Source organism: Chelonoidis abingdonii, chromosome 15 (assembly GCF_003597395.2).
Source record: "Chelonoidis abingdonii isolate Lonesome George chromosome 15, CheloAbing_2.0, whole genome shotgun sequence".
Taxonomy (NCBI): Eukaryota; Metazoa; Chordata; order Testudines; family Testudinidae; genus Chelonoidis; species Chelonoidis abingdonii.
In genome coordinates, this window is record NC_133783.1 from 30357533 (window position 1) to 30379218 (window position 21686).

Sequence of the window (21686 nt, forward strand, 5' to 3'; positions counted from 1 at the left end):
ATTTTGCGGCCACACTAACCCTAATCCGATATGGTAATACCGATTTTAGCGCTACTCCTCTCATTGGGGAGGAGTACAGAAACCGATTTAAAGAGCCCGTTATATCGACATAAAGGGCCTCGTAGTGTGGATGGGTACAGCGTTAAATCGGTTTAACACTGCTAAAATCGGTTTAAAAGCGTAGTGTAGACCAAACCTAAGTGAAGCCCTTTCTTATCAAGGCAACAATCACTAAGAAATTAGTGTTTTATTCAAAAGCTGTGAACAGCTATTCACCAATAGCCATGCAGCTTTGAGCTTTCACTTTTATTTTTAAAAAGCTTAATATCAGCACAGGCAGTAACAAAGTATTTCTTAAAACAAAGCTCTGTACCTACATTATATACATTCTAAAACTGCACATTGGCTTGTGGTTTTAGTGCCATTACTTTTATTGTTAAGATCCAACAGTAAGCAATCAAAAACAAACAAAACGTCTTCCAGAAATTGAGTTTATCTTCCTTTAGCAAACACTGTTTTTGAAGTCTAGCCAACAGTGTCTATACAATAAATATTAAACAAAAAGAGGTCAAACAAGTTACTGTAACAGTCTAAATATTAATTAGTGATAGATTTTTGTGCAAAAATATATATAGCCAAAACTATCACCAATGCTAGCATGAAACAGTTTGTCTTAGTACTTAGACTGTAAACTCTTTGGGACAAACACTGACTCTTTTGCTCTGTATTTGTATGATTATCACAGTGGGGACCTGGTCCGTGACTAGAGCCCCTAGACGCTGCAGTAATACAAATATTAACAGCAACAACACCAGTACCATTCCACTACCTCAGCCATAATACACCAACAGGCCTACACAGCCGCCCAGAGGGGTGGGGGCAAGTGGGGCAATTTGCCTCAGGCCCTGCAGGGGCCCCCACGAGAATATAGTATTCTATAGTATTGCAAATTTTTTTTTTTTTTAATGGAAGGGGCCCCTGCAATTGCTTTGCCCCAGGCCTCCTGAATCCTCTGGGTGGCCCTGGGGCTATAAACCAATATAAGCTTAAAAGGAAACTAAGTTTAAAGCCAGAGCATATAACTCTAGTGTGTGCGTTTCCTAGCAATGAAAGAAATCTATATCTATAGGGCATATTTCAAAATTACTGCGACCCCTCCCAGGCAGCCTTGCCTCCTGTCATCTTGAGATTGTACCCAGGATGATTTCTAGAGGGATGTGGGATGGCCTCTCAGCAGACTGATCACATAACAAAAGGCTTTAAAACATTACAGTGAACGTTTAAGTTGGCTTACAGGACTGCAGGCATCACCAAATCTTGAGCAGGAGACTCTTCAGCAATTGTGCTGTTGTATTCTGAGACAGTTGCAACCTCTGAGTAGATTCAAAGCAGGGGTGCTGGAACTAGAGGTGCAGCAGCACACCCTTGCTTCAAGTGGTTGCCATCATATACAGGGCTTGGAGTTTTATTCTCTGGCTTTCAGCACCCCCGCTTTAAAAACTGTTTCAACGCCACTGATTCAAAGGGTAGCCCACAGGTGGAACACATTGTAATGATCAGATTAGAGGTAATAAATACCTGAATTACAGTGACAAAGTTCACATTCAGAATGGAAGACTGCAATGAAGATAAAAATATACTCTCAACACAGCTGAAACAACTTACATGTCCATCTTTGGAAAGAAAAATCATCACCTTAACTGATCAGTACATTTTTAACATTCCAGGGAGAAACAAAAATCTTTTCTAAATTACAAATATAAATCCACCCACAGTTAAAGAATTCAGTTAAAACCTATGCAGTTAAAAGGTAACACAAACAGAATCACATAGAGATAAATTACACAGGTGAGAAGAACTGAGTTACAGTTACACTGATACCTTAGTTACATCAAATTGATAGTAGCTACAACAATTATCTTCAGGGGACATTTGGGATATATGATAATAAATAGTTATCTAATAAATAATGCCTTTATAAATAACATTCATTCTTTGCATTATTTATGACAAACCCAAAGATCTCTTTCATTCAAACCTCATTTGTCTCATTTCCTTCCATTCAGTTCTTCTATTAATACCCATAAAACTAGTTTATCTATGTAACTTTTTCTCCTCTTCTGCCTGCTTCTCTGAAGTAGTTATGGAGACACTAACAAACATTATTGTGCTAGGCTTTCACCTGACCCACAATTTTATTAACCAAATAGTTGCTAAGCAGGCCTTTGTTATGTTACTATGGAAATACCACTTTATCTTGACTAATATATGCTGGGCTAACAAAAAAATATATCGTACATTGCCAATACACATTATCAGCACAATACGTATATCAGTATGTATTAATTACAGGATCACACACTTCCCTCAACCCCACACACAAATCTTGGCTCCTACATTCAACCTTTCCCCTATAATAATGTATTGCCAATTCTTGCACATTTATCACAAGTCACAACATTCCGTGAGATAAATGAAATGCTGATTTTTATTTTCTCTTGCTCAGGATTTCCATTACCTCTCATTACTATCAATGAGACTGAAGCCACAGATTGCCCTCAATAAAATGGCTGCCATGTCTCTTTAATCTTCGTAGGTGCAAGTGAGGCTCCCATCTGCAAAGATGGTCACCTCCTATTGTTTCCAGTGGGGCTGAAACCTGGCTACTTTCAGGGAAGATGGTGGTCCTTTAGGTACCATGTGAGGGGACAGGAGAATATGGAGGTGCTGAGAATGAAATTGCAGAGGCAACAGTTAGCATAAATGTGTTGGGAAACTGAACAGGTCACTGAGGAGTTGGACATGAAAGGAGAAATGGGCAAACTAAAGAAGGCACATGGGAATGGAGTACGGAAGACAGTAGGAGATGAAAGGAAAAAGGAGGGAAACATGGAGGGCAAACACATGTAGGAGCAGGTGGGGGACAAGAGATTGGGGGGAAAAGTGAGTGACTAGAGTTTAATCTGCTGGCTTCTTGCCTCCACTTCTTAGTGCAGGGGTTCTCAAACCGAGGGGTCATGAGCCCTCAGGGGGTTGAGAAGTTATTACATGGGGGGGGAGGGAGGTCACAAGCTGTCAACCTCCACCCAAGCATCACTTTGCATCTAGCATTTATAATGATGTTAAATATATAAAAACATTTAATTTATATGGGGGGGGGGGCGCGCACTCAAAGGCTTTCAGTTTGAAAGGGGTCACCAGTACAAAAGTTTGAAAACCACTGTCCTAGTGAACACTACCAACCTGCAAAACAAACAGGAGCTTACTGGGTTTGCTACTGTACAATCTTTTCAGCTACTTATGGTGTTGGCCCCTCCCCTATTGGGAACAATGAGGTAGCTTGTTTCTGCTCCCATGATCCCTGTAACCACAGTCCTGGGAAGGGGCAGAAGAGAAGCCTGCTACAGCTGTCCCCTAAGGTTCTCCCCCTCCCACCACACGAGCTGCAGGAGGGGCAGAACTGATGTGGGGACTGCAGATGAACAGATGTAGGAGCTGGGAGGCAGAATTAATTGCTGGCCTGGAGGGATGGGGTAGGTACAGAGCACAATTAATTAGAATGCTGGGGAGAAGCTGGAAGCTCTGCACCATCAGGCAGTCAGTGAGAGCTCCAACAGCAAAGGCCAAAGTTACTTTACTGAATATACATTTACAAGAGTTGGCAACACTTACTGTCATACACATTGGAGGTGGGCAGAGGGAATACCAAAAAAAAAAAAATTAAAAAAAAAAATTATCAAGAGACAGACCAAAACTGTTAATTACTATGTTTGTGCCTTCTCAAAGCATAGGATCCTCTACAGCAGTTCTTTTGTAGAGATTACAATAAACTGTGGCAAAAATAAGCCAGTTTTCATTTTCAGTGTCCAGTGGGACATGCTAGTCAGTCAGTGCAAACAAGGTTTTTAATTATAGGTCAAATCAGATCAGCAGCCCTTAAGAGAGAGAGACAACATATGTAGAACTCAATTTTAACTAACTCTGCAAGCACCAGGGGCTGAGGGTTCAACCCCTGGACACAGCATGCGGAGTAAAGGGGGGAAGGAGAAGAGGCAGGTTAAGACTGGGGGTTTGGGGGAAAGGGTGGCATAGGCAGGCCGAGGGTTGAGCCCTCAGCCCCTGGTGCTTGCAGAGCAGGGGAAGCTGCTGCTGTGCAAAGTGTTTCTCCTAGCCTATAGCACCTTCAGCCTCCTTGCCTGCCTCACTGTCTCCAGTGTTAGTGGGCTATGCCTGTGTGGGGTAAGGCAGGGGCACCTCCCAACTATAGTACTGTATAGCAAAAACAAATTTTCCTGGAACCTAACCCTCCCCACCTCCCCATTTACATTCTTTCTTATGGGAAAATTGGATTCGCTTAACATCATTTCACTTAAAGTTCCATTTTTCAGGAACATAACTACAATGTTAAGTGAGGAGTTACTGTATATGGACTTAGACATCCCTGTATGTATCTGATTGCTTTACCATTTAACAACCCTCTTCTTGTTCTCTCTTTTTTCTTTAAAATAAACCTTTAGTTTTAGACAGTAAAGAATTGGCCGGCAGCATGGCATTTTGGGTAAGATCCAAGCTAATACTGGCCTGGCAACATGGCTGGCCCTTTGGGGTTCAGAAGAATATTTTGTAGTGAGCAGAGTTTTTTTAAATAACTTTCCACTGTACTGGACGTAGGTGCCGGGTGGGAGCCAGAGAACTGGAATGCAGTAATGGGGGCTGTGTGATTTCTTTTTTTAGATTCTTGATAACCAGTGTGGGGGATCAGGAACACAATTTGTGACTGATTGGTGAGTCTGACTTCAGTATTATCCACCAGTTTTGGTAGAATCTGCTCTCCTTTTTGCCCTGCCCTGACCTTGGCATTTTCAGTGAGGGCAGCCCAGGCAAGTGTCACGTGAGGAGGTTTATTTAAAATATGATTTTATTGTATTATTTGGGAAATAGCATGGCTATGTAATAAAACACTCATATGCATTACGAAAATGAAATCAAGCTACCAAGTTTCTCTGTGCTTTATTTGCTTGTTGAAAATTTGGCTAATCATTATCTGCACTTATGTAAGCATTGTATCTAATTAACATGGAAGGTAAAACTCAGTGCCAAACACACTATTGATACCAGCTATCTGATAGTTCAGAGGGGTGCGGCGCATTTCACACCATCAATAAACTCATGCGTGAATTGAAAATAAAGGGTTTTTCCTTAGTTGCTTGTGAATGCTGTCTTACTGACACTGAAAATGGATTGTCTTTAAGTACCTATAGAGAAAATGGTTGGATGAATGTATAGTTTCTCAAACCAGAGGTGAGATCATTGTCCAAATCTATAACTGTCTGCAACTTTGCAATCTCTTTCCTTTCTCCCTTGGAGAGCATTATTCTGTCAATTACATATGGAAAAAAAAAATATGAACAGCAGCACAGCATACAGCGAAAGCAGCCAAGCTAGGCTGCAGACCCAGTATTTTTATTACAATAATTTCCTAATGTAAGGGAACTAGCTAGTGCCTAAGGAGGATCTGTACTTATTTTGTTAATCAGGCAGAATCTTAAAAGTAAAGATGGACTGCAATGCTGTGGAGTCTGTTGAAGAAATTCCCAGGAAGCCAGGACTATTACACAGACAGGTCATTGGTTGCCTACAAAACTGAAAACCGTATGGTGAATGACTGGATAAATGAACACATCTAAAAAGTTTTCATTTTTACAGCTTAAAAAATATAAAGTAAAAAGTACACACTGGAAACCTGATCACTCCTTCAACTTTATCTAATTAAAGATGTGAAATGTACCTAAACAGAAATTCTTTGAGTTCCTGCTTATATATATGCACTTTGTTTAAACAAGCCCTGGGAGTCACATGTAGTACATCACCATGTGTGCCACTGGCAGAATACTGAAAGTTGTGAAAAAAAATTCTGACCTGTATCTAGCCCAGTGACAATGCACTAAAAACACTTCTGCCAAGGTATCCTGTGCTGTAACACACATATATAAAAACTGAAACATCTGTCAATCTTCTGCTAATCATCCAGAGGCACTGTGTTTTTGGTGTTTATTTGTCCATGTAGATAGTGAGGTAGGGACCATCTCTTCTTCTGTGTTCCACATAGGGGATTGCGTACACTGTCCACACCCAGCAAATATATTATAAATAATAATAATGTAGCAGCAGTATCTGGGAAAAGGTACAACCACTGGCTTCAAGCCTCCTCCTTCCTTCCACATCACAGACTCCCTTTTCCCAAGCAAATGAGGACTGGCCATGCTTCTCTTTGAACCCAGTACGTGGGAAGAGTGGGAAGATGTGATCAAGACTCTGTTGTAACACTACTGGGAGTCACCAAATTGGAGATTCTCTTGCTAGTTTTGCTTAGTTAATTGTTCAAGCAGTTAGCCATTTAAGATATACTTAGGCAACTGTGGGTTACTTCTTTTCAGACACTAAGCATATCTCGAACAATCTAATTTTCTTAGTTGTAAACTGCTGACTATACCCACACAAACAAATAAAACATCATAACTGGGCCTTTGATTTTCCCTGAGAAGTAAGAAGGAGCTCAAGCCAGTAACTTAGGATATTTAAGAATTAAAAAAAAAAAAAAAAATATGTAGAGAAATCACTCAGGCTATGACTATGGTAATTTAAAAATAAACCAAGACAATATTTAAGATGCAGCATTTCTTGTTACTTAGTTACAAATTATGTATAGTACTGTAAATCTTAAACTATCTTAGATGAAACCAAAAAACATGTAGTTCAACGGTTACCCACAGAAACTCACTGTCTGGCCACCAGGCAACAAAACAAAATGGCAAATTATGGTCACGTCTAAGATTCTGTTACAGATATTTTTAGTAAAAAAGTCATAGATAAGTCATGGGCAATAAAAATATCCATGATAAAATGGGAAGGTGCTAAGCAGATGATGGGTGGCTGGGAGTTCCACCCCTCCCACCACCACCTGAGGTGGGGAGCTGCGGGGTTCGCCCATGCCGCCAGAGCTGCAGGGTACACAATTATGTAGTGTACCTATTACAACACTGTTGTCCCCTGTTATGGTTTAAAAACATAATTAAGTGATACAATGTACATGGGACTTAACCATTTGTTTATAAATTAAGTTTAGTTTAAATACCATCTAGCCAGCACATAAATATACGAACAAAAAATTTTCATTGCAAGTCTTAAACTACTTCTACGTCTCTATTTTCATGTCTCTTTAAAGAAAAAGGGAACTGTTACTGGTATTTAATTTTGAATATGTGATTAATGCAATTGCTTATGCAAAAGTACTTAAATACCTAAAAACCCTGTTTTCTTACTTGGGGTGGGTGAAAATTAGACCACTAATGATATATCTTAGTTATATATTCTTTAATACATTTAGTCTGCTCATGTCAATATTTACATCTTGATATTTAAAACGCAATAAAATTATACACACACTGCCAATCCAGACAACGATAAAACTCCTACTAACTTCAATGGAAGCAGGTTCAGACCCAACATTTTCTACAGCTGAGTGCAATACTCATGAGAATTTGAAGACCTACAAGATTCATTACTTATTTTGTTTCCCCATGTAAAGACCAATACAGATAAAGGTAATCTAGATTTTAATGTCACATCTTCTATCCAAATTCACTCAAGTTTCTTCTGGCCTAAGGCTGAGTAACATTTCTGTGAATTTTCACAGCTCCCAATTTACCTTTGATTATGCAAAATCACTGCAGTCTTACTTTTATGCCAGCTCAGCACTTAACATATGCACACACCCTTTGCCTCAAAAGTGTGTAATATTCACAGAAGAAATTAGTGTTTTCAGTGTACTTAATTTTTCTACATGTCATGTGTTAAACAAGGGTTTTTTAAATTTGGAAGAAATTTTAGACAATCACACTTCCATGAAGCAAATAAATTACCATTATGTCTTCCCCATGAGAGCAGTTAAATGATTTTCAAGGCCATAATCTAAGTTGCTTAAAGGAAATAGAGCTTGTTCACTGAGCAGTCACAAAATCTGGGAAGCATTTCTTGTTTAAAGTATTAGTATCAACATATTTTAAAAGTTACTGAGCCAGTATACACGTATGAGATTTATACAAATAATAAAAGATACAGAAAACAGGATTTCAGACATGTTACTCATATCAGCTATAGCACTGTTCTAGAAATTCTGAATCTTTTAATGAAACCATATAGAGATTAGCGCTTCAAAATGAAGTTCTTCTGACCATCCCTCACACATCTTTATTTATTAACATCTGGTTGCCTACTTTTTCTTTCATCTTCTGTTTTACATAAAGGTATTGGAGTTGTCACAGAGGAAAGTGAAAGAAATATTAAATTTCTTCCTACAGTATTTACAAAAGTATTCATTAGCAACCTGCCAATTCCAGTTACTGATTCCATGGCATATGTTGTGTAGGGTTCTTCTCAGTCGTCATCCCTCTTTCAAATAATTACTTCATTATCTGTCAAACAAAGAACTAAAGACTTCTCTTTTTTCTGCAGCAGTAGTTTTTAGTCAATGATGCATGGCATCAAACTGGTGTATTTTGAATACTTCACATTAAAGTAATTCAAAAGCCCTAGTGCCAGCTAAACGAGAGATTTGCAGTGTACAGTTTCAGACTACAGTTTAAAGTACAGTATAAAATACTACTAGATCTCACTCACTTCTCTCTCTGCTGGCCCAGAAAGTAGGTTACATTCAAATAATTCCAGACTTAAAAAATGAAAAATACTCCGGGGGCATAAAAAGAGAATGATACGTATCCTATTTCCATAAAATTGTTATAAACATACTCAAAACAGAGCATGTCATTAGATGTCAGTCAGCAGGTGGCTCAAATATTCTACAACTCTCAGTAATGAAAAATAGTTAGTTTCCCTTATGTGCCTTTTTAAATTTAAATACAATGTGTCTGAAGATTTATAAACGCTGTACCCTATAAACTGACACAGCATCCACTGCTCTGTCCATAATCTTTACTGATTTAATATTTAAACCTGACAGATTGTAGTTACCACATTCCTGACTCCAGGCCTGTTTAAAAACACAACGTACAATTAGGGATCACTAGTACAGTAACTTCTCACTTAACACTGTAGTTGTGTTCCTGAAAAATGCAACTTTAAGCAAAACGATGTTAAGCTAATCCAATTTCCCCGTAAGAATTAATGTTAATGGGAGGGTTAGGTTCCAGGGAAATTTGTTTTTGCCCTACAAAAAATATTATACACATTTTAAACAATTTTAAACAAGCAATTTAATACAGGTATTAAACAGGCTGGCAGCCCCCCATCAGCTCCATTATGCCCACCCTCAGCGCCTCCCGCCCACCGGTGGACCCTTCAGATCAGCACCTTTCCCCTACTCCCCCAGCCTCCTGCCCTCGGCAATCAGCAGTCTTGTGGCCTTCTGGAGGCTAGGGGGAGGAGTGAGGTCGCGATATGTAGCCTCCCCGCTCCCTTCCCTGCCTCCTGCCCTCGGCAATCAGCTGGTTTGCGTCGTTCAGGAGGCGTCGCATCCTCCCTCCTCTCTCCAGCCTCCTGAACATCACAAATCAGGTGATTGCTGCAGGCAGGAGGTCGGGGGAGCAGGGGGAAAGCACTGATCTGCTGGGTCTGTCAGCAGGCATGAGGCGCTGGGGGGTGGAGGGGAAGACATAAGGGGGCTGCCTGCCGTGGACAAAGCAGGCAGCCAAACAACGTTACAGGGGAGCATTGCACAACTTTAAATCAGCATGTTCTGTAATGGAGCTGAGATGTAAGATCGAAACAAGAGGACATGAAGCGAGATGACTTTAAGTAGGGAATTACTGTACACAATAAGTCTGATTTTCTCTTCACTGATGAGGCAGCAGTAACTACACTAAAGGTTAGGATTCTCACCCTCCAGGATTGGCCTGGAGTCTCCAAGAATTAAAGATTAATCTTTAATTTAAAATGTTATGTGAAGAAATCTCCAGGAATATATCCAACCAAAATTGGCAACCCTACTGAAGCTAATTCAGAGACAGTACAAAATTCAGAAATTGTTCATGAAATCTGCATACTTACAGTAACTGGGCTTGCTTTTTCCTTTCCTATATTTTAAAATTTGGACGTTTACACCATCTGTAAAAGAAAATTAACAGAAGGTTTTATTTGAACAGTTCAGTGGTAATTTTTCCAACATTTTTTTGCAATCTGTGCCTTCCAAAGACCTCCATGACTTCAGCCCTGGTGATCGAGCTGCAGGGTCCTGCTGCCTGCTGCAGAAGCAAGGACCTGTAAGGTACCCCCAACTGGGAGACAGTGGGCCTCCAACCTTCCAGCCGCTCTGGGCAGTGAGTGTACCCTGGTAGCTCCCAGCTGCCAGAGGCAAGAGGGTACCCTAGCAGCTCCCCAACCACCGCCGTGGGGCAGGAGGGTACAGGTGGCAACAGAGGGATTCCCACAGCTCCCAACCGCACGGGAGGGGGCAGGGGAACCTTGCAGCTCCCCTCCACCGATGGAGGCAGGGGACCCTGGAGCTCTGAGTCCCCAGAGCTCCCAGCCACCCCACAGTTGCCCAGTCCCTTGCACCTAAATAGTCTTAGTTCATCCAAACTATCTCTGGGTATTACATTAGGTGATGTCTGCACTGATTATGGGGAATTCAACTGTCAACTATATTTGCAACCCTTTGTAACTGACTAATTGGAGGTTATTAACCCACCTTTTTCATAGTACATCACCTTTGTATATTTTTGCATCAGCATGCGGACTTAAGTCAGCTTAACTGCGCTGCTCACTAGTGTGGATTTTTCATATCCCTACCCTTGTAACTATTAAAACTTGCCATATAAATAATACTGCCATTTTAAAATACTAAGAGAATCACTGCTCTGGCTTTTGGAACTTGTACAACATTGTTAAAAAAAAGTGTTATATTCATAGTATTCTGTCCATTCTGCACAGCACAAATACTTAAGAAATGATTTTTTAAAAGCAAGTGCAGTATTAGCTGACCTAAAATGACATGGCAGTTCAATTTAGTTTTACAAATACCTGCATTCACAAGTTCTTACTCAGGGAATACTCAACAGCCCATCAGAAATCCCGATTAAACATGGATGTTATTTTAGGTGGTACAATAAGAGCACAAAAAATGTGCCTTGAGATAGGGATTTATTTTATAGTATCAAGGGCAAAAATAAAGCAACTTCAAACATGTTTTTTTAAAAAGTGCTCCCAGCTGAATTATTCTTCAAAAACCAACTTATAAACCCATATGAGGTCTAAGACAGATATGCTGACTGATCAATATATACAGAGAAACAGATAATTCTATACATACAGTAGAACATCAGAGTTATGAACACCTTGGGGATGGAGGTTGTTTGTAACTTTAAAATGTTGGTAACTCTCAACAAAACATTATGATTGTTCTTTCAAAAGTTTACAGATTAAAATTAGCTTAATACAGCTTTGAAACTTTACTGTGGAGAAGAAAAATGCTGCTTTTAACCATCTTAATTTAAATGAAACAAGCACAGAAATAGTTTCCTTACCTTATCAAATCTTTTTTTTTTTTTTAAACTTTCCCTTTAATTTCGTTAGTAGTTTATGCTTAACACAGTACTGTACTGTATAAGCTTCCCCCCCCCCTTGCCCCCCCGCTGCTGCCTGATTGCATATGAGGTGTTTGGTTGACGGGTCAGTTCGTAATTCTGAGATTCTACTATACTTTAGTTGCAAGAGAAAAGCATTTCTGAGACACAACTATTAATCTTAAAAATATTCACATGTATAAAGAATTAGCACTTTTACTGTTAAAAGCTAAAAAAAATTACTACACCTTCAGTTTCTTTTTTTGGTTCAACATGAGTCAAGTGTAAATGATTAAAAAGGGATAATTACAATGTGCGAACTATACTAGATCAGTCACTGCATTTATAGATCTAATGAAATGTATGCCCTCAAGCTTACATACAAGATTGCTAAAAGTGACATGGTATGAGTTAAGCCTTGATGGACACTACCAACCCAGCAGCATACTGTATCAGTGGCTGCAACAGAACAGACAGCATATCTCACTACCCTCTGCCTATGATGTGTAGGCTCATGCAGCATTCTTACTTTCTTAAATGTCATGAAGAGCTGCAGTGAGAGCAGTAATGATACCCAGCTTTCCCTTCCATTCAAATTAGTAAAAAGGGGGAGTGTAACTGTTTGGAGCCATTACAAGATTCTGGGAAAGGGGACCACTGTCAGAGCAATCCACCCTTCTCTTAGAGAACAGCCTATTGGGTGATTAAATCTGTAGCCTTAGTAGTCCAAAATGACAATTGCTGTGTGATTAAAATCTTGACATCCTAGTGAGGTGACAGAGCTTGTAAGTTTTGGAAAATCAAGTAAATGACTCTCTTTTAATTTGTACATTAGGATACCCTACATCTGTCATAAAAAACAAAGCAGGCAAGGTAGGGATCATGGTGCAATAGGCAAACACTCAAACCAGGTCAACTCTGTTAAGCCTAATTTTAGGTTTACCAGTCTTGATAAATCTCACTATTTTTCTTTCTTTTTATCCTTTCCAGTTCCACTCTTACTCTATAACACAGTAACATCAATAAAAATGTCATTTCTGCCAGGAGTACACAGGCATATCGCTCAACTGTTTTTTTTTAATTGTAGTTTTCAGCTTGTTTCATCCTATGAAAACCAATTGCTGTACAAACGAGCAGCTTCTATCTTTTCCAGCCTACTAAATCCAAATTAAGAAGATCATCATGTTGGTTACTTGCCTTATTAAAATATGCATCCCAGGTAAAACTGCAAAATATTAAGTATAGACACACATGTAACCAACAGACTGGTATTGCGGGCTCACAACTAAATAATTTACTTCAATGGGAGTTGTGAGTCCCAAGGTGAGGGTTCATAAGCCTCAAGATGAATTAACTGGCAGGAGAGTTCATCTAAAAGCAATGTTGTAAACGCAGTATTTGTTTTCAAATAATGTAGATTTAAAAACTATACTTGTTTCATGTAACCTGATACAGCAAAAATTTCTCCCTCCTATGTATTATTCAAGAAACCCAAAGTGGTAAAGGACTGTTGAACATTAATTGTTGTTTGCTGTGTACAAGACAAGCTCTGTGCAGCTCAAAAGCTCTCTCCTCTTTCACCAACAGAAGTTGGTCCAATGAAAGATATTACCTCACACACCCTCTCTCTCTGTTGAGCATTAAGTCACTTCTCAGATGATTCTCCACATCTCCTTACCAATTATTAAACCTCTTACAAGGCAGAAAGAACACCCATTAGTTTAATAAATCAATCTGAGTGGCTGAGAGAAAAGTTTCTCTAGAAATCTCCCAATAGGTTGTTGGAAAGACAAAAGCATTTTCAGCTGCCTTTTTGAAACTGATTGTTTGAAAATGGTGGAATACTTAGGCATGTGCATAAAATGGAACCGTGTGTGTTCGCAATCTCATGTGTCAGTGGTTACTACTGACAACATGAATGTAGCAGCTCTGCAAACACTGCTAAATTCCTTAGCAAAGTTTCACAGGAAAATAGGTATAATATATGTCCCCCAAATCAGAGGCCTCTCTCAGAGCTATTATTCCAGGCTGCAAAGATTCAGGAATACCATACTGCATCCATTTTACTCTCTTCACATTTTTAAAGGTTATTTTCACAGCCTTTAGGACAACGGACTGAATTTTTTTTCCAAAAGAAAAAACTCAAGACTTGCCTATATGGGGATTTATAGGAAAATTAATCCCAACTAACTAAGGCATTGTTAGGGAAAGGGAAGGGAAAAGCCGATTTAAGCTATGCAATTTGAGTTACGTGAATAGTGTAACTCAAATAGATGTAGCTAAGATCTACTTACCGCGGGGTCCACACTACGTGACATCGACGAGAGATGCTCTCCCATCAACTCCCCTTATTCTTCGGATCAGGTGTAGTACAGGAGTTGACGGGAAAGCGATCGGCGGTCGATTTAGCAGGTCTTCACTAGACCCATTAAATCAACCGCTGATGCATCGACCACCAATTCTTGTATGCGGCAGTCGATTGGTGGGCAGTACAAATTACCAAAGAGGGAAGGATCAGAGCTGGTGAAAAAGCTTAGCAAACAGAGAAATAAAAAGGAAGAACTACAAAGTTTTTAATTTCCTACAGACCTTTTTTGTTCAGAATGTATGCAAGCTTCTTATATTTGAAACTATTGCAAAGGTAATGCTTTTATATTGGCCAATGAAACACTCCATAGGGTCACACAAAATTTTATATTCCTAAAAGCCAGAAGTATCAACCAACTTATTTATTTAGCAATGAAAAATCATCTTTGCCTCTTATGGATTTAGCAAGTCTTCTATGAAAGTCTTATATATTCTGAATGCAAACTGTAGTTTGAAGTTTACAGCGTCATCACATTTATTATAAGAATTCTGAGTAGTTAACTGCTATTATATTCCATTTCTATTTCAACTCATTCTAATACTGGGACACCTATTTAAAACCTGTATAATATGACTATCATTTCCATATGCAATAGGTCTAAAAGTTATAAAAAAAATATATACAAGAAAACCATTACACTTGTTTTCTATTTCCTGAAGACAACAGTCTTACCATGATGCTACCAAGCATTCTGGGCTAAATTTGATTACGTAGGTCCAAAAAAGATACTAGCTTCTTCCATAGCTTTCCTATGATGCTATGGTTCAGGTGCTATTTTAAATCCTTCTATCACCTCCCGTCGCTGCATCATGAGCAGCCCATTCCCATATTGTCTGCTTCAGGCTACAAAATGTCCTTCACCTAGGCCTGGTGGTTTTACTTGGTCTTGTGACATCAAACAAAAAAATGTTTTTTACTTCACTGTTGAGCTTTCACACTCTGCTTTATTTTAAGGATGAATGTCTGTATGTCATACTTGGTAGAACAAGCTATGTCAAGTCCTTAAAAAAGAAAAAAATACTGAAAGGGAGTTTACTTCTTATGGTAACAACTTAGCTTTTCAAAGACCCTACTCCACTCTAGATTCTTCTCTTTACCTTTTCACATGGAACAGTCTACCTCACTTGGATTGAGTAGAAAAGTTGCTGAGCAGCTTCTAATTTTTTTTCTCCTCCTTAAATGTTTAAGGAATCTTTATCTTCAGCAAACAACCTTAAAATTTACATTCCTAACACCGTGTTCAGTTTTCTGATAATTGTTTTAAGGTCTCCATGGGATTGCTGCAAAAATGATGTTATCTGCATCTCTGAAGTGACTCAGGTACTTTCTACTGCAAAAACCTTGAATGGAATGAAAAAAATTTCAGTTCCACCTACCTATTTGTTCTAAAAAAAGGCTTCTGGGTAGCAGTTTCAAAAACATATTGCTGATGGTGTTAAAGCCAAATTCATCAGTATACAGTTAAGATTCTCTGAGGAATGAATCATTAAACTGTTCAGGCTTTGGTTCATTTCTCACTGAGCCTTACATAAGCTACCTAACAGACTTAAGCAGAAAAGAAACTGAGCTGTAAAAATTGGCTAGCATTCAAAACAACGTTAGCTATTTCAGAACTTGTTTTTCCAACTTATCTGCATCATTTTTGGTTTTGACTTCAGATCTATCTTAAAACTTATGTCAGACTTTTCCCCATTGACTTAGGCCCGCAAGCTGAAACATTTTAAGCTAAAAGGTCAATTGACATTTAAGAAACACCTTATGCTGAAAGACTGTTAAAACCAAGATGGATCAAAGCACTGCAAAATTATCATACAAAAGAAGCAACAGAATATTTTAGACAGCTTTCTGACAGAACAACAATCTAGTACTGAAATTCTCTAGGAACCACGCAAGACTGGAACTGTTCATCTGAAATAAGTTTTATCATTATAAATAAATTATGGCATCATTCACCAATAAGCTCATCAGACTGCATTCAAATGAATGCTGCAGTAAGCTTTAAAATCACTCAAACCAAACTACACTGACTGGATCACTAATGTGATGATGTTCAATTATTTCTGTTAAGAATGCCACAGAACATTAAACACTAACACCAGTCTAAACCTACATTACCTTTCAATACTGTATGCTTCTACAATTCAATACTGTATGCTTCTAGTTTAAAGAATCTTGAATTACTGGCTAATTTCCCCTCCACTTACCTTCTTCTCTAATGACTGAAATGGAGCTAAGTTATGACATATTTTGGCACAATATACTATTAATTTGACTCAATAAAATAACTGTGCTGAAATTCTATTTTCTTTGATACAATGTTAAACCTTTAGTGCACTTCTTTAAAGTGTGATCACTTTCAAATCTCATACAGGACACTGGCAGCACAGAGTGTTTATTAAGAAGTTTGTGTTTTACACTTACAGGATTCTGATTTGTTGCTCAAGAACTGCCAGAAGAATGCTTATCCTACCAGTTCCTATTCTCCTACAGTGCACCACCTGAAACAGACTCCCTCCTAACCATGAATCCAGATCCTCTCCAGTAATTTTACTGTTTAATTACTGGAAGCCCTTAGAATAGTATGAACATAAAAATAAACTTGCTTTATTGTAATGTGTATGCTTATTTTCTCTTCTGGGACGTAAGATTTAATTGGACAAAAATCTCTTCTCTGCCTGCAGCAGCCCCAACTTCTCTAATCACTTTGAATCACTTTGCTAAGTCCTCCAATTCAAGTTTGACTGTGATTTATTTATATTAGAAAGTGTATACAGAGCTGTGTAAGGTGTTAAAAGATGCTTGAGTTTAAATAGTCAAAAAGCCGCAGAAATCTTTGACTGAGGCTACAAAAAGCAGGATGTTTCACTACTAAAAAATTCCACAAACCACAACTACTGTACTTTGAAAAGACAAATAGCCAGAATCATTAAAAAAAAAAAAATACAAAAAAGCTACTATAGACCACATAGACAAGGAATATTACAGTAGTATTAGCCTCAACTTAATGAAGCTTGATCTACACTACAAAGACAATTAGATTGATATTAGCTGCCTTATGTCAGCCTATGTCAGTTGCTACACTACAGCTTTGCTCCCGCCAATTTAAGTGCCCTACTAGACAGACATAATAACTCCACCTCCATGAGAGCTTATGTTGGTGTAGTTAAGGTGACAGACACTGAGTCACTTACATAGGCTGCTGGCTAAAATTCTTGTCAATATCACAGAGCGCTGGAGTCCTGAAATTGACATGAAAGGCTGGTAGGTTGCCTTCTGTGATCCCCACACCTGGCTTTCACCCTGGGATGGGTGGGGGGCTCCAGCTAGAGCCCAGCTGCCTCCTAGGCTCTGGCCTACCTGCTCCAAATGGGCTGCTGCCCAGGATCCTCTCTCCCCGTGGAAGCCCTGCTACCTCCCAGACTCCCAGCTGGGGTGCTGCGTGGGCTTCCCTCTCCCCACAGAGCTCCTACAGCTGTCAGAATGCAGCTGCTCTAAGCAGACACAATAGATAGCACAAAGTTGACAAGAACATCAATTTCACTGCTGGTAGACTCTGTGCTGTGAAATTGAGCAGACGAGGGGGCTGTCAGTGCTGCACAATACCCCACTGCAGGGGTGAAAGCACTCCTGATAAGGACAGGTTCCACTGGCAGGAGGAGGGTAGTGTGGACATCAACAACCTATTCAATTACTTCAATGGCTGTACTCAACCTAAATTAAATCAACCTAAATTTTGTAGTGTAGACCAACAGTTCTCAACCAGGGCTCCAGACCCCCTGTGGGGGCTGCAAGCAGGTTTCAGGAGGTCCACCAAGCAGGGACAGTGTTAGACTTGCTTGAGCCCAGGGTAGAAAGTTGAATTACCGCTGTGCAGGCCTTAAGCCCAGGGCCCTGAGCCCTGCCACCTGGGGCTGAAGTTGAAGCCTGAGCAATATAGCTTTGCTGGCCTGCCTGTGGCCTGGGACCCCAGGCAGCTATCCTGCTTGCTACCCTCTAACGCTGGCTCTGGGTTTTATATGATATTGGTGGGCCGTGGAATTTTTATAGGATGTTGCGGGGGCCTCAGAAAGAAAAAGGTGAAAACTCCTGGTGTAGACAAGCCGTGAGTTGAACTTCTTGCTAGAAATTTATCTAATAGTTACAGATCCAAGATCTAGATCGGGGTCGGCAAACTATGGCCTCGGCTGCATCCAGTTCACGCCATGGGGTGGGATCCAGCGCTTGCCCCACTCAGGTGCTCCAGGCAGGGCTTGCCCTGCTCTGTGCAGCTCCTGAAAGCAGCAGCATGTGCCTCCTTCAGCTCCTACGCGTAGGAGCAGCCAGGATGCTCTGCATGCTGCCCCCGCCCCAAGTGCCACCCCCGCAGCACCCACTGGCCGGAAACCGCAGCCAATGGGAGATAGAGGGGCGGCATCTGCGGACAGGGCAGTGTGCAGAGCTACCTGGCCATGGCTCTGCATAGGAGCCATAGAGAGGACATGATGCTGCTTCTGGGAGCTGCTTGAGGTAAGCACCGCCTGGAGCCTGCTCCTCTGCCCCCCCACCCCCAGCCCTGCCCCAGCCCTGATCCCATTCCTGAGCTCCGAACCCCTCAGTCCCATCCCGGAGCACACTCTTGCACCTCCAACTCCATCCCAGAGCCCGCACCCTAACCCCCAATTCCATGAGCATTCATGGCCCACCATACAATTTCCATACCCAGATGTGGCCCTCGGGCCACAAAGTTTGCCTACCCCGATCTAGATATTTGATCATAATTGAAGATTTTAACCTAACTCTTAATTATTAGTATTTAGTAAAGTAGATTATGTCCTCTCTTTTATGAAGGAAAAATAGGACATTAATTTGTTGTAGCACAGAAGTTTGCAATCAAGAAGAGTTATCTTCTAAATTTAAAAGAAAAGGAGAACTAAATTTAACCAGAAGCTATATAGTGTAGTTATTTTGTAATGAAATAGCCCACAAACAATGAGAGAAGAGTTTAGGGAAGGAAATCTAAAACTGCAGAAACCTTATCTCAGGCCTGATCTACACTTAAAAATAAGATCGACCTAGCCACATTGCTCAGGGCTGTGAAAAATGTTATATACTGCATGCTGTAGTTAAGTCTATCTACCCCCTAAATTAGGCACAGCTACATCAACAGAAGGATTCTTCCCTGGAGAATTTTTAGTGCACACTAGTTACTTGTACACAGACCAATTAATACGCAATACTTTATGGTGCTTTAGCAGTCACACCACCATAGGGCATGTTACCCCACCAAGTAGACATGCCTTTACAAAGACAATGAAGGAGCATTATCTGGTCTTGGGAGATCTCTGAATTTCTGTAAATGAACGTAAAGAAGAACAAATGCACATTTTGGGGGAACCTTTCAACCTCAAAGTGTTGAGTACCTATTCAAATTTTTCTTAATTATTAGTTTGTTATTAAATGAGATACTCCATGTGTAGTTAAAATGTGGTTTGATATTTTCTCTAGTGCATATGTTTTTCTGAAACCATGAAGTAGTCTGAGAAATGTATTCATTCTCAAACCATGGAGAAAAGGTACAAGATATCAAGTTGTTCTCTTCAGCCCAGAGAATAGATTGCTCATATTTATTTGCCACTAAGCTTAAATCCAAATATTGCTTGGTGCCTGAAAGGCCTAAAACCACTAGCAGGGATGGGGATAGACCCTTACACACATGCAGCACTTTAGTGAAATCTTAGTTCTCATCATCAGCAGAAAAGAGGTTTACAGTTTATTTCAAGACAGATAATGATTCTGTTATAGTGATATTTGCGAGGGTTTGCTTTTTGTTCAGTAATTTTATGCATTTAAACTTTTACCATTGCTTTGGTCTAGATGATTTTGGGGGACAGATGACCAAAATTTCACAACTCACTCTTAAGTTCATCTTCATCTCAGAAATATTGATTGTTACTGGTGAAGAAACAGCATCTTTATAAATAATCTTACAAGCTACAGAATGGAAACGAAACAGTTTCCAGAAAACAGTTAATTAAATGCTCAGATAAGGAAGTCGGTGACAAAGAGGAAAGGAAAGGATAAAGTTAAGCATGCCTATCATTTGAGGTTCTCTCTTTTTAAACACTGGGTCTCATATCATCTCCCATAAGGTAAATTAACCATATAAAAATAGGCCAGCTGAGGCATAGAAAGTTCAGCAAAATGCTTTGATCTAGATCATAGCATGGTGCAGTTCCACAATGACATCCTGATGGACCCAGAAGTCCCAATAAGACCACTTCATCCAACTACCAGATCATGCTTTCCTCTCCTTGTTGAAGGTGGTTAAGTTATGAGGGGGCAATGGACAGGAAGTGTGCTGTTACTTGCAAAGAAAGAGGGACAAACCTATCGTACAGATGTTTTCTACAGAAATTCTCTTATAATAAACTTTTCCTGAGAACTGGGCCCCTATATGGAAGATTTTAATATATTCAGGGGCTGTATTTCACTTCCATTCATACACAGTATTTTCATTTTATATTAAAGAAATTTAATTTTACAAAACTGGACTCCTGCTAGTTTCAATTGCCTAAAAAAAAAAAAAAGGCACAAAGAGCTAGTAAGATTTGACCAAACAGCAAAGACTTCAAGGGTGACAAATGCTTTTTCCTAAAACATTTTCCATATCTGCCAGCGTAAGACTGATGAAAATGGTATAAATCCAGTCTACTTGGGTAAAGCTCAGTTACTGTAAGATACAGATGAGAACATTGAGATAAAAACTGAAGAATTTAAGAAACCTGTAGCACTAGAAGTGTTCTGATAATATTCTTCCTGTAAAGATTTGTAAACTGCAGCAGATAAAATCAAAAATACAATTACCAATAGGAATAAGAAACTTCATTGTCAGAATAGGTCAAACCTCTTCAGATACAATCTGCATAGAATCATAGGACTGGAAGGGACCTCGAGAGGTCATCTAGTCGAGTCCCCCGCCCTCACTGAAGGACTAAGTTTATCTAGACCATCCCTGACAGGTGTTTGACTAACCTGCTCTTAAAATTCTCCAATGATGGAGATTCCCCAACATCCCTAGGCAATTTATTCTAGTGCTTAACCAACCTGACAGTTTGGAAGTTTTTCCTGATGTCCAACCTAAACGTCCCTTGCTGCAATTTAAGCTCATTGCTTCTTGTCCTATCCTCAGCAGTTAAGAACAATTTTTCTCCCTCCTCCTTGTTACAACCTTTTATGTACTTGAAAATTGTTATGTCCCCTCTCAGTGTTCTCTTTTGCATGCAAAGTTATGATTTACTTATCTGGCTCTAGTCCCTCTTCCAGGGGTTGGCAACCTGTCAGAAGTGGTGTGCCGAGTCTTCATTTATTCACTCTAATTTAAGGTTTCACGTGCCGGTAATACATTTAAACATTTTTAGAAGGTCTCTTTCTATAAGTCTATAACATATAACTAAACTATTGTTGTATGCAAAGTAAATAAGGTTTTTAAAATGTTTAAGAAGCTTCATTTAAAATTAAATTAAAATGCAGAGCCTCCCAGACCAGTGGCCAGAACCCAGGCAGCGTGAGTGCCACTGAAAATCAGCTCGCGTGCCACCTTCGGCGCACGTGCCATAGGTTGCCTACCCCTGCCCTATTCTATTTAACAAAAAAATAACCAAAAATATACTCAAGGGAGAAAGATAAGGGCTACAAACAAACCTAATATACACTTGAAACACAGGCCAAGAACTATTTATTAATTAAGAGATGCTGAGCAT

At 39.7% G+C, this 21686-nt stretch overlaps 1 protein-coding gene across 8 annotated transcripts in view; it reads right to left on the reverse strand.

The window, feature by feature from the left end:
• The window catches only part of SGMS1 (sphingomyelin synthase 1), a 210789-nt gene that overhangs the window by 51772 nt on the left and 137331 nt on the right, over positions 1 to 21686 (reverse strand). For 6 of the 8 annotated variants that reach the window (XM_075072672.1, XM_075072670.1, XM_075072671.1 and 3 more), the window contains one exon: positions 10066 to 10122. The gene's annotated coding sequence lies outside the window, so the exon portion shown is untranslated. Of the gene's footprint in view, positions 1 to 1294; positions 1912 to 2038; positions 3004 to 10065; positions 10123 to 21686 lie in introns of those variants that run through there. The other 2 variants (XM_032784503.2, XM_032784502.2) reach the window with 2 other exon arrangements.